Genomic DNA, 15,136 nt, shown 5'->3' with positions numbered 1-15,136 from the left:
CTAAATTGATATCAATTTAGTGAGTGGCGATTGTTCATTAATTCCTTCCTCCAAAAAAAAGTTTAAAAGGTGTTCTCCTACACGATAGTAACACATATGTTTCTGTTCCTATTGCGCGTTCAGTTCATTTGAATGAAATGTACGAAAATCACGAACTTATTAATAAGGTCAAATACAAAGAACATGGTTGGCTACTTTGTGGAGACTTAAAAGTCCTTTGTATATTGTTGGATCAACAATCCGGTTATACAAAGTTTCCATGTTTTTTGTTTTGTGTGTGTGAATGGGACAGCAGAGCACGAAATTAGCACTGGATAAAGAAGCAATGGCCACACAGAGTCAGCCTGATATCAGGATCGAAAAACATTGCACGTGAAAGTTTGGTTGACATGAAAAAAATTTCTATTACCTCTACTTCAAATAAAACTGAGTTTGATGAAGCAGTTTGTAAAGGCCTTAGACAAAGATGGCGACTGTTTCAAGTATCTATGTGAGAAATTCTCAGCTCTCTCAAAAGTGAAACTTAAAGAAAGGATTTTTGTTGGGCCTCAGATTAGGAAGTTCACTTCGGATGAACAGTTCGAAAGGACAATGAGGAAAGTTGATAAGGAAGCGTGGATTGCCCTTGAACGTATGATTGACTAATTTGTAGGAAACAACAATGACCCAAATTATGAAAATATTGCCAATAACATGTTCGATAAATTCAAAAAGTTAGGTTGTAATATGAGCTTGAAAGTTCATTTCTTACGCTCACATACTGACTATTTCCCTGAAAATCTCGATGCCGATAGCGAATTGTTTTGGTTCTAATAACGGATTTACGATAATTCAGCTACGCAGATTTCTAAAATAATATTCATTTTTTTCTATCGCTTAAAGATTTTTTACAAATCGGGAAGAAAAAATTATTACTTATATCAAATTATTATTTCGTTTACCACAATGAATATTTTTATTATCATGTTACTTAACAAAAATACAAACAAACTGAAAAAAAGGAAGAGCATTGATGTCAAACGAATATGCATCTTCATTCATACTGATTTTATTTTGTGAAATCTACGTCTTTTAGTATCTAAACTAAGTGTTGTGGTATTTCTTTAATGTATTGCGGCTGGAGCATCTCGCTTCAATGACCAGCAGTAATCACCCATCACGCTGATGTTCCACCTTCCCTGATACCTCCTCTCCATTTCCCTGATGTCGTGATAAAATTTTTTCTTTAATACTATCACGGAAATTTGAAGCCGTTCGTAACTAGTTTATAAATAGACAACATTACTTTAAGAAAAGGCTTATAATTCTAAACTGGTAACTTTTAGGACTCTTAAGTTATTCTGCTTTAAGCTTTGGGTCTTCTGCTTGAAACTATACACACTTTATAAATGTAACATAAGTCATAATGCTGGTGTTTATATTTCTTAATTCATCACATTCTGGAGAATGAAATGTAGGTCTTGACGTTAATGTTATACTTCTTACTTAACCGCAGCCTGGAGAATGTAACTGGGATATAGCAGACGTGCTTCTATGCTAACAAAGAAGTGGATAGTACATAGCCTTACAATGTATAAGTTAATATATTACCGCTGTTTGTTAGGAAATTACGGACATTCGCAGTTCATCAGAGGATTTACATACATACGCTTTTGTGCAAATTACACAGGCCTGCGAATTTAAACTTAGTAAATAACAGTAGATCTGAGGGCTTATAACGCTAAAAATCAAGTTTCGATACCTGCGGTGAGCGGAGCACAGGTGGACCATTTTGTAGCTTTGCGCTTGACAACAAAGAAACAATAACAATTAATATCTGTTGTTAGCAATGTTCAACGCTTTCTACGGGTGGATCAGATTTTATCAGGGAGCCTTACCCCTTTGTAAGGCAGCACTAAGGCTGCCTTTATATCTGATGAAGACAGGCCTTCTTGTAGAAAGCGCTTATGTGATTTACCAACTTTTCTTGATCTTACATGTGGATCCACTGTTGATTAACTGTGAGTTACCTAAAATTCCATTATATAAAAGTGGTCATAATTGTCAGATTTTTTTTTTCATTCAGAATTTGCTCTCAGTGGTGGTAAGCCTCACAGCTTACAACGGTACGATTCGGATTTCGATATCCGCAGTGGTCAGAGCACAGATAGCCCGTTGTGTACATTTGTGATTAATAACACACAAGCACTGAGAATTAAATAGAAAAATTGTGTATAATTCGATGTACTGTAATTGATAAAATGATAAAGATTTTAAGCCTCCAACAACCGATTGAGTCCTGAACCTTCTCATTGAGAAAACTCACATTGCTGAAAGGGTTGTAACAGAATAATTATGTTTCAAATACTTATCTCAGATTGTATCTACTCCATGCAGTAATAAGACTTTGAACTTTAATGTAATAACTTAAGATACATTTTAATGTGCCTGAACCCGTACTCAACAGGTGTGATCTAATAAAATTTAGATAAAGTTACCAAAAATTGCATCTGATCTAAGTCGCCGTAATCTCGATGCTTTTGGAATATCTGCTTAAGCTGGGCTACACGTGGAATATTACACCGATAGTAAAGAGTAAAAGTCATTGTAAGCTGAACTAGTTTTTCTCTTATGCAAATCAGTAGTATTTCAATCGCACTCAAATGAAATGCTCTCAATTTTTAAAGATCTTTCGTTCTCACCTCTCACCGTTATGCACTTACTGTATGCTATAGAAAATTAGATCTTTCAGCATTCTTGTAGATTACAAATATCGAAATTATCTGCCTACAGTCACAGATTAACATAGAATTACTAAACATGTATTACCAATCAAACAGTTTTATGAACAGCAGGCTTGATGTAATTACGATAAAAAAAGTAGTTGTTCAGAAAGCTTTTGGGGTGGTTCATTATTAGCAAAGCTTTTGGTGGTTCATTATTAGCAAAGCTTTTGTTGGTTCATTATTAGCAAAGCTTTTGGTGGTTCATTATTAGTAAAGCTTTTGGTGGTTCATTGTTAGTAAAGCTTTTGGTGGTTCATTATTAGCAAAGCTTTTGAGATGGTTCATTATTGGTAAAGCTTTTGGTGGTTCATTATTAGTAAAGTTTTTGGTGGTTCATTATTAGCAAAGCTTTTGGTGGTTCGTTATTAATAAAACTTTTGGTTTAAATAAAAAAGAGGAAATCCTCAATAGCTGCGGCCATTGAAATTATTTTAAGCAGAATTAGAGCAAAGTAATCTACGAGACCTTTCTTTCCCTTTTTACTAGCTATATTTTTGTGCGCCACCAATACCAAGATGGGCGCACTTATACCCGATTCGATGTTATTACTCATCAGGACCTTTACCAGCCTACCCTCAAATTGAAATTCTTTTAGGCAGGATTAGAGTACATTAATCTATGAGACCTTGGGCGTGGTAAAATACATCAATCGAAAGTGTTTGACCTTCTGAGTTGAAAACTGTAATTAGATTTGAAATCAGTCGAGAGATGACGGAGCTATGAGCTAAAAGTTTGTACTTGAAAAAAACAACACCTTAAGAGCCGCTCAACCGAGGCTAAAAATTGTTTTGGAATTGAAAATATTAAGGAAGAATGGATAGAGAAAAGTAAATTGTTGGTTAGGTTTCTGAATATGGCCACCTCATTGTTGCAGATGTCTTTAATTCTAATAACATCAAAGGCACTCCTCTTGATGGTAAGTATATGGGTTACTCACTGTTACGTCATCTGCAGTTTCGAAAGTGTGAAACCACTAAACTATTGTGCAGTTTGTTCGTCGTTGTAACACGACAACAGATTTCTTTGTCATCCTGGCTGTACGTGCATGCTAGATCGTAGGTTCTAGCTAAGAGGCTGTTTTCTCATTTCTGTGGTTTTCCGTTCCTGTTTATGTTACACGTTTCGTGAAAGTGTGCTTTCGTTTAAAAGTGTATGAAAAGTTTGAAACACGTGTCAATCGTAAATATTTGTGTTGTTGGAAAAGTAGTTGTTGCCGGTCGGTTGCCTTGTGGTCGGTGGTTTTGAATTAGAGAGGGCGCCGTAACTGGAGGGAGGAGAGCCTGTACTAAACTCCTTTAGCGTGTTAATTATCATATATATATATTATTTACTTTAATATGCATTTTGAATTAGCAATAGATAGTTTTGGTTTGATTTTAAGCACAAAGTTTCACAATGCGCTGTGTCCACTGCAGGGATCGAACCCAGAATCTAAGCATTATAAGCTCCCAAACTTACCAGAGGTCGAGAGAATTTTTTTTTTTGTTTTGAATCACTCTATAACCCAATATTTACCTAATTATCAGAAGTTCTGTGTTTTAACACGGGTAAATGTTCTAGTTTACACTGTTACCATTGTTGATATCAATGACCTGAAAAAGACTGGTTTTCAAATTCTCTGATGTGTGGAAACGAATTTCTAAATAATTCTCCAAGCGATTAATACACCACTTTTTAAATTTAAGGTTTTCCACCTTCTGATTGTGAATTTCAAATAGTGTAGATGATCACGACTATTTAGTTAGTTTACTTATTATATCAGATATTCGCGCAAACAAAAATGAGTTGTAAAAATGACCGTGAAACCCCACTATCCGATTAGAATTGACAAAGGTTGACGGTGGGTGTTTATTGACTAGCTGCCTTCCCCTCTTGTTTATCAGTTCAAAGTTAGGAATGGTTAGCCCAGACACACCTTGTGCACAGCCTCAAAGAGCGAACTTGCAGCAACGTGAAGTAAGCCACTAACCCTCGAATCTACAATCTGGAATGCTCATCAATAAGCCATCAGTTTAATTACGACTGGAAAAAATGCAATTGACCGACAGATATCACACAAAAATACTGCACGAAATCCGCTTAGAAACAATTAGAAAGAAAAGTGTGGTGTAAGTTAAAAACGTTGAATGTAATTGTGAGATAAGTTTACAGAGTTTCAAATATGAAGCATGAAGTTATCTACTTATTTGTATTAATTACTGATTTTTAACTTTAAAATATTGACAAAAAATGCTGGTTTTTGTGAGAAAAATATTTTTATGATTTCAATAAATCCAAACAGGAATTTGTGACACGTCAGCTTTTATCAAGAGTCTGTCTGTCTTGTAGAGGGCGAAATTTATTAAACCGATTTAGATCTTAATTTGTCCAATTTTATTTAAAATGGAATCTTTATTAGTGAGTTGAAACGATCCTCCTTAATCTCCTTGTTTACAGCTGTAAATTTCTTAATCTGCTTTTATACAATAGTAAAAAATAAAAAAAAATGTAGCCATGAATGAATTGTGTAATATTTCTTCACTCACAGTATAGCCCACATGAATAACAACATTTTACAAGGCCTTGAATCACTATTAGTTACACTTGGCCCCCATTCATAAATTCCAACAATACACCTACCTTTCGTTTCGCTATAATACCCCCCCCCCGCTTCTCCAAATTACGTTTAATTAGCGGAAGCAATAGTATTTTACTGACTCTAATTACTCCAGAAGAAAGCACATTGAAAGTTCGAAAGATCAAACACAAAAAAATGTTTTCACAACTGAGGCTTTGTTGAGTACAGTAAATATGTGAAGCAGTGCTATGTGGTAACAAGGGTGAATATTTTCATGCAATGTTACGACCTATTGAGTTAAGTAATAATTTTAGCTGCAATTCAACGGTAATTTCCCTAAAAATAGTGATGAATAAATATAAAATGTGCAGTCAACCCAATCCCTTGGATCAGAGCGTGTATACAAGATGATTATGTAGTGGGCCGTTTACAACTGTCTTTTGTCATTCCGTGTGTTATGTCCATTGCGTTTGCTTTTAAACAAATGAAATTGATTACAATGCAAAAATGTTTGATTTTCAATACAATGGCTGCATCCAGCACAATATAGCTCAGCATCGCTAAATAGTCGCTGAGATTTTATTCCGCTAGGTGTCACGATTCCTTGTCGTTTTACTGAGCGCAAGGAAAGACTGTTACGGAACTAAGCGATTTTTGACAGTTTTCATTTCTATAATAAGTGTAAAAGGGGAGATATTCAGTTCAATTCAAATCAATTTATTCAGCATGGTACAATAAAATCGTGCATGTATATAATACTGACGTGAAAGAAATAAAATAAAAATATATATACGAAACAAAAACAAATATGTACTCAAACATATTACTCTTTTTATGCATTATTTCCGCTTGTGCTCGAAATATTTCTTTCAATCAGTCGACCGTAGAGAGGTTCCATTTTTGTTTTGTTTTTTGTTGTTATTCATGAAATTCCCTGACAAAAATAAACATTTTGTTTTTATTTTCAGATTGACCATTTAGCACATACGAGGACTGGCGGATCAATGTTAATATGGATAAGACATTTTAGGAATTTCAAAAAAAAAATTAACGATTTTCCTGTAATGTATTCTCGAAAAGAATTATTTTGAAATAAATATATTTTATATACGATTAACCGTTGAGGAGATGCAAATCATGACAGGTAGACAGACAAACATTTGGCTATTATGTATATAGCTTCTGCTTTGATCTCAGAAAAATTAACATTTGCGTCTCAAACTGAACATCACACCTGTATTTCAATAAAAACACGGAAAACGGCTGGATAATAATACAGAAAATATATAAGTTTGTAATATTAGTCACGATAAAGAAATATAATAATAAATTTAGATGTTTAGGAGCGTCCTCTGTAAGAGATGTTTGAACATTTAATGATGTATGTTTTTAAGATTTAAATACGTAAAACGTTATTGTTGGTAAGTGCGTTTCTGATTTGTTTGTTGTTGTTTTCCAACGAGAAGATTTTGCTTCATTAGGCGAATATTTTCCTGATCTTGTAGGTTACAACAGGAACTTAAAGCTTCTAGACAAGGATCAGACTTCATGGAAATATCATTTTAATCATTTCTTGAATACCGTTGAAAGGTGCGAAACTTTAAAGATATATTAGGATGGAAAACTTTCGGTGTAAAGTAAGAAGTGATTTCTCAGTTTAGTTCATTCTGAAAATATTATTACTTATTACGTGCAGCAGTTGAAACGTTAACGATATCCCACCTATATTTATAACAACTGTAGTATTAAGTAGCTGAGCGCGAACGTTTTATAAAATTGATAAGCACAACAGATTTGAAAGTAAAGACGCTGAACTGACCCCAAATTGTAGAGTGGATCGACCACAGAAAATAATCCCAAGAAACTGGCTTTACTTACTCAGATTTTGAGATAAATGGTATTTTATGTTACAAATTAGGCTTGTTTTAGATACGACACTTCAGAATGCTGCCATGCAGTACAATTCTTTTTATGAAGCTGATAATAAGTTTTTACTATTTCATTTACAGCTTTTATAAGGACCATTAAGATGCATGACATGTTCTCCAAATACATAAAGTAAAAACTATAGGTGGTTTTTTATCAGTTTTCAAGTGTTAAAGAGTTTATTACTGAAAGTCGCACTCAATTCACTCCAGCGTTCCTTACAACGAGTAGCGCTAATTGTCAAAACGAAACCAAAACTACACGCTTTGCTTTATTAAGTAGTGGTAGAAGTTTAGTGCAAATAACGTAAAATTTTCTTGTAAAACCACGTTGGCGTGCTTGTCATAGTATGTTTTTGCGACATGTCATGTCATTTATATGACAAATAGAAATTCCACATTAAAAGATTGGTGAGTAGCTTATTGAAGTTAAATAATAATAAAAGTTGAAAGTTAAACGAGTTACAATATTTTCTTTTGGTACAGATTTGCACACAGAGAAATACCGATTCCTACACAAAATATAAATCAAAGCTTCATTTCTGTTTTTCTACCCTCTATATGCATGTCTCCCGGTGGAACAGCAGTTAGCCTACGGATTTACAACGCTAAAATCAGGAGTTGGATTCCCCTTGATGGACACAACAGACAGTCCGAAGTGGCTTTGCTATCAAACGCACACATATTCCCTGTATGTGTAAAAAAAGTACTTATTGCTGTCTTGCAATAATTTGTTGTTTTTTTTTTGTAGAAAAAAAAGGCTTGAGTTTCTTCTAATACTTGATTATCTCCTTGCATTCTTGCCTACGTGATGTGCAGTTTGAGTACAAACACGATATTAGGTTTTTTTTTATATTAAATATATGCGTGTTGTCTTAATTGATGTGTTTCAAATGTTTTAACTTTTAAAGCCGCACCTAATACGACTTGCTTGTGTTTCCGTTAGGGAGGGTTTACGTCAATAGGGCGTAGCGCGCCTAAAATTTCTGAATATGGAAATAACTGAGATCTCTTCGAACCCCCCGTGTCAACAATCAGTATGAAGTTATGTCGGGATTGGCAGTTAGTTCAACATGATACTGATTCCATGGGCGTCGCTAGGCCCTGGGTTTGAGGCCTGAATCTGTGCCCCGAACAAAAATGTTCTAACAAATTACTAGAGAACGTTTTATTTTGTTTTTTAAGTACTTCGTACCGAATGTTTAATGAGATGAAAACAAATTCATCAAGTTTCTGTAGGAATTAGACAGTGCATTTCGTTTAAAAATCAAGTCCCTACGGACCAAAACTTTACCCACCTTCTCTCTCTATATATAATTAATTGCTTCCTGTGGTTGAGCCCCTGGGTCCTTCTCATAGTCAAGCAAGGTCCCTGCTTGTATTATCATTGTTTATGTTTACACTGTTACTTTAAAGTTAAGCTTTTTCAGAATAAGAAATTTAACTTTATAGTTTTGTAGTTGGACCTTTGTCCCCCGCCCCAGTGGCATAGCGGTATATCTGCGGACTTACAACGCTAGAAACCGGGTTTTGATATCCGTAGTGGGCAGAGCACAGATAGCCCATTGTGTAGCTTTGTGCTTATTTATAAACAAACAAACCTTTGTTTTTCTTATAATTGTATTGATAGGTCTTATATGATATACCTCCTATATAACAATAACACAACAAATAGAAAATTATAACGAACTAAGTAATTCGGAGATGGTTTTGAAGAAACAACAACAACTAAGAATGTAGTTATTAAACACACTGGATATCGTTTACAATGAAAAGAAAGACTTGGTAAGGAAACGGACGGGACATCTGTAGGATAGACAGAAAGGGGTAAACCATAATCGTTTAGAATGAAGGAATGAATGAATAGTATATTTCCTTTGCTCCTGTCATTATACAGAAGGCCATTGCCGATAAATTTTCCTGTGTTACCGGAAAACCTTGCGGCAATTGGTCGCCATGTCCCTGGTCTGACAACACAATACATGACCAGATAATTGTAATAACCAATGTATGGATTTGAGAACCTTATACATCCGGTGAACATGTATTTGTATATCTTTTGTGTGTAATTTACTTTTATTTTTGTTAAGGAAGTAATCGTCATGTACAGGTCAAACAGGAAGACCAAAATATTTTTCTCGTACATAAAATAGAATCAAGCAAGAAATTTCATATTGGAAAGGCCCGGCATGGCCAGGTGGTTAAGGCACTCGACTCGCAATCTGAGAGTCGCGGGTTCGAATCCCCGTCATCAAACATGCTCGCCCTTTCAGCCGTGGGGGCGTTATAACGTGACGGCCAATCCCACTATTCTTTGGTAAAAAGAGTAGCTCAAGAGTTGGCGGTGGATGGTGATGACTAGCTGCCTTCCCTCTAGTCTTTCACTGCTAAATTAGGGACGGCTAGCGCAGATAGCTCTATTGTAGCTTTGCGCGAAATTCAAAAAACAAAAACAAACAAATATATTGGAAAAATGTGCACTTTATTCTAGCTAGAAATTGCATATTTTTTTTCTATAGGATAATTACGCCTAAAAAAATAAAGAATAATTCCTTGCCATGTTTATGCTAATAATGATGATTTTAATTGGTTTATTAAATAAATACTAAAGCATTCTTTCACAACGAAATTAATCGAAATGGTTTCGGTGGTAACTGTACAGAACATTTTGTATTCTTGATGGGATGTTACAAGAATGTAGCCAATGTAGAATAAATAATTACAGACTTTGTAATTTTGATGTAAAATCTAACGCGTTAATTTTAAGGGACTTCCTGATATCTGTTTATTTGTAACTAAGCACAACGGGCTATCCTTGCTCTGCCCACCATGGGTATCGAAACCCGGTTTCTAGAGTTGTAAGTGCGCAGACATACCACTGGGGGCGTTCTCATATCTAACTATGCATATTAAGCCTTGTTGAAACTTTAAATTTATTGTGACTTTGTTGCAAGTACTTCATGTGTGTGTGTTTGATAGAAGTACCATCCAAAAATTCATATTAGAATATTTAACATTGGTTTCTCATTAACCTTAAAGTTAAGATACAGCAGTTATATGTTTTACCATATATATTTCATGAAGTAATTTTTATGCCCTTCGCTTGAATTTTAAGTATTCCATCATTTTCACGAACGTTATTTTAAGCTATGCTACATGTATTGCAGGCATCATATGTGTTAGATCGATAAATTCAGGTCTATTTGAAAAAAATATACGTGGTTAGACAAACAAACTCACGTAGACGTAACTTTATTTAATAAAACTACACGTATCTTACTTTATTTAATAAAACTACATGTACCTTACTTTATTTAATAAAACTACATGTACCTTACTTTATTTAATAAAACTACACGTACATAACTTTATTTAATAAAACTACATGTACCTTACTTTATTTAATAAAACTACATGTACCTTACTTTATTCAATAAAACTACACGTTAAGTAAACAATAAAGTAGATCAGCGGTATTTATAATAGTGTACAGAGTATGAAACATTTATGAGTGTTCAGTGTATGACAGGTTTTTTCGAGTTGAAACAAAGAAACTCACAAAAAAACAAAGAATAAATCCAGTAGTAAAGAAAAAAATTTGCTAAAAGGTGTTTATAACAGTCTATGAAACGAACCGAAGTTAAAATTATTGCAAAGAGGGTTGAATGAGTTATATTAAAACAAATTTGAATATGAAAACCAGTAAGTCACGTGACGAACACGGTCGATATAAAGTCGTGATGGAACGGAGTGTATCAGAACTACATTTTGATATTGGTTTGGTTTGTTATGAATTTCGCGCAAATCTACACGAGGGCTATCTACACGAGGGAAGGCAGCTAGTCATCACCACCCACCGTCAATTCTTGGGCTACTCTTTTACCAACGAATAGCGGGATTAACCGTCACATTATAACGCTGCCACAGCTAAAAAGGCGAGCTTGTTTAGTGGGACAGGGATTCGAACCCGCAATCCGTAGATTGTGAGTCGAGCGCCCTAACCACCTGGCCATGCCAGGCAACTAAGTTGAGAAAGGCTATAGAAATTGTATTTAGTGTAATGTTATTTTTTCTTAGGAAATTACACGCAGGTTAAGCGTTGTTTCTGTGAAATACTTTGCAAATAAAAAAAACTAAAGTTGAAATCGAAGCCAGTCGTCACGTGATGACAAAGACATTGTGCCATCGTGTACCATACTCGTTGCACTGAAAAGTTTGACTAAGCAAAAACAGGTAAGGTGATTCTGAATCGAAAAGCCAGAATGCAATCCAGGCTCCTCGGACAAAGGCTTTTCTAAGAATATGAGATTTGTAGCGTTTGATCCAGAAATTTGGGTGAAAAGTTCCGGACAGAGAAACGCAAGCGTATTATTTATATAGTTTTTTTATTTTTATTTTTCTGCTGGGATGAATTAAAATAAAGCTGGGATAAAGAATTAACTCACTAACATTCTCTCGTAAATTACTTTTTAATAACTCAAACTACCAAACTACTAAATAAAAGCTTTATCGGAATTTATCACATATCGTGTTTTTTGTATTTATGGCAAAACTATTAAGACTATCTGCCACCGTTCCTAATTTTGAACTCCTGACCAAAGGGAAGGCAACTAGTCAGCAGAATACAACCACCACCCCCCATCCATGCTAACTATCACTCTTATAAAGCACTCACAGCTCAAAGTGCGGGGAATATGTGGCGATGTCGCACGGATTCGAACCTGGCTCCATCAAAGGGCCAACCTGCGCCCCAACATGTGAAAGCTTTATACCTGCAGCAATAATCATATATAACAATGGTTGACTGGTTGTAATTGCAACAAATGATCTGTTGCCCGAAATTACCAGCCAATAATTGTTTTATTCTAGCCCCCTTCTTCTGTTTTCAGTTTCAGTAAGGTATGATTAATTTGTACAATCACTGGTATATTTAGCCTATATCCCGGTCCTATTTGTAAAATGTAACATATCGTTGAAGAGTTGATCTCATTTTAAGAATCAATAATAAGTGTACAAGATTTCAAAATTGTTTAATTTTCAAAATATAAGAGCCCCTGATGATGTCATCATATCAATAAACGTATAAAATACGCACATGTCCAATATCAGCATAAAATATGTGTAGAATACCGGCGAGATTTCCGACGTTTTTGTAAATTGGGCTTAAATGAACAAACGTGTATTCACAGTTCTGCAAAAAATTGTCATCTGCAAAGTTCTGTGGTATGTACGCACGCATGGCAATGGCCTTGACACTCAGGTAACATTGATTATTTGTTGCCCGGCTTTCAAGACAACATTGAAAGCGTGTCATACCACATGATACGTTCTAGGCTAATCATAGCAAATGATTCATGCTAGGAGGTAGAATAATTTACGATGTTACACTATAAGTGTCTAAAAATGGAATTTATATTATGAAATGTTATGAAGATACATTCAATATGATAAAGGTTTAAGTTTGTTTGAGAGCAAAGCCGCATTGGACTATCTGCTGTGTTCACCGCAGGGAATCGAACACCAGATTTTAGCATCGTAAGTCCGAATCCTTACCGCTGTCTCACCGGGGAATATGATAAAGGTATACCAGATTATTTACTAAGGTTATCATACGCTTTAAGCGCCAACTATTTCCTGGAAGTATGATGATAAAACACAGGTATTTTTACGACATCATTAATATTAGTCGTATGAATCTTCCACCGAACTGTGGTAACAGTATCAAATATGATCGCGAATACTTTTCTAAGTCAAAAAATATGAATTATTCAAACCACCGTTTTAAACTAACACCGTTTTGACTTTGCATACTTCAATGCTCATTGGCCTTCAGCCTGAATCGCTCGCTCTTCTTCCAACATTCCGATGCTGGAGTTCCCACAAAGATATTTGGTAGAACCGCCTTAGGCAGCCCCCAACAACTTGCTAGAAACAACCCACAATGAAAAAAGAAAACTTTCTTTTTTTTTAAATTCATTTACGAGACACACACTTCGTGTACATAATAGGGCGGGAAAAGGAAAGTCCTAGGATTGGAAATGTGAATTGCAGAATTACAGTTTCCGTTTGAAGAATTCTATTCATCTTTGCACATTTTCTTTCGCAATAGTTTATTTCAGTTTGCACGGTGTTTCTCTGATATCTAAGTAAACCTTCGAGCATCTGATACGTTAGTTTTGTCAATATAATGGCCCCCAAGTGTTCTAAACAGTAGATTATACTCATAGAAAAAACGCGATACAAAAATTTAAAACAACATAAGCTTTACACATGCTTAAAGATTCAGAGAAAAGTGTTGTAAAATAATTTTCTGTCACCTTGAGCGATGTTGAAACTGTTTTAACGATTTTTTTTTTACTCTCAGTTATATTTAAATAGGCATAACCTTCAATTCTACAGAACGTTTCCGTAAAGTCCGAGCAACCAAATATGCTATTTGTTCAGCTTAGAACCATTAGTTACTTGAACACAGTGGAGTTATCTTTGAGGAACCACTTATGTCAGCTTAGAAAGATCAGATAGTTTATCTCAAAAGGATCAGTTGCTACGCCCTAGGTGGATTAGTTGCTTAATCGTAGTTAATTCACTTTTGTGGAATTACTTACTTTTGCTTACAGGGTTATTTAGATATTTTAGGTATTTAGGGATATTTAGGTATTTTAGGTATTTAGGGATATTTAGGTATTTTAGGTATTTAGGGATATTTAGGTATTTAGGTATTTTAGCTTTAAAATATCAGTTATTTTATCTCAAGGGGATCAGTTGCTACTCCCAAGCGTGATTAGTTGCTTTATGGTAGTTAATTCACTTTTGTGGAATTACTTACTTTTGGATATTTAGGTATTTTAGGTATTTTAGCTTTAAAATATCAGTTATTTTATCTTAGAGAGTTTGGCTGTTTGTTTTGAAAATTCGTGCACAGCTGAACAAGGGTTATCTGCGTTAGACATCCCTCATTTGGAACTGATAGGCAGCTAGCTAGTTAACAGCACCAAACGCCTCTTAATCTACTTTAATCAAATAATAGGATTTGATCACAATTTTTTTTTATAACACACTCACGGCCACAAACACGTTTTTGCGGCAATGGGACACAAACCACGGATCTTCGGATTCACAGACCAGCAAGCTAATCGCTAGACCATGCCCAGCCTTCTTTAGTGGGATGACTTATTTTGAGCTTAGAGATATCAATTTCTTTATCTTTGAAGGCGCAATTAATTTAACTTTGTGAAATCAGCTATTTAAGCTTAGATATTGGATAGGTGTTCTTGAGTAGAAGATTAAATCGGAGGTGTTTCTTCTGTTTGTGCCTCCCTCAGTGGCGCAGCGGCATGTCTGCGAACTTACAACGCTAGAAACTGGGTTTCGATACCCGTGGTGGGCAGAGCACAGATAGCCCTTTGTGTAGCTTCGTGCTTAACTTGAAACAAACCAAACTTCTGTTTGTTCCTACAATTTCTCACAGTACACAAAGAGTTTGCTTGCACATGTGAAGGGGGGGGGGAGATCATAAGGCCAAAGAACTTTAAGAACGGGACTATAAAGTTTCCCTCTCGCAGTAACATCGTAGGTTGTACTTTTTACACTATGTTTCGACCAGAGATTTACCCTCCCGGTGGCTCAGCGGGAATTCTGAAGATTTATAAATCTAAAATCGGATTTCTTTACCCGCAGAGCATAGATGGCCCATTGTTTAACAGCATACTAAGTAAAAAATTATCTAACTGAGAGAAAAAGTTTGTTTTCGCACAAAGCTACATGACAGCTATTTACGCTAGAAGTTCGTCATTTTGAAGTGATAAATTAGAGGGAAGACAGCTAGTCAACACCACCTACCGCCAACTCTTGGGCTACTATTCTCAGACCGAATGGTGGGATTTGACTGT

The sequence above is a fragment of the Limulus polyphemus genome, unplaced genomic scaffold (assembly GCF_000517525.1).
Source record: "Limulus polyphemus unplaced genomic scaffold, Limulus_polyphemus-2.1.2 Scaffold2507, whole genome shotgun sequence".
Lineage (NCBI taxonomy): Eukaryota > Metazoa > Arthropoda > Merostomata > Xiphosura > Limulidae > Limulus > Limulus polyphemus.
Note: the sequence above shows the minus strand (reverse complement) of the source record.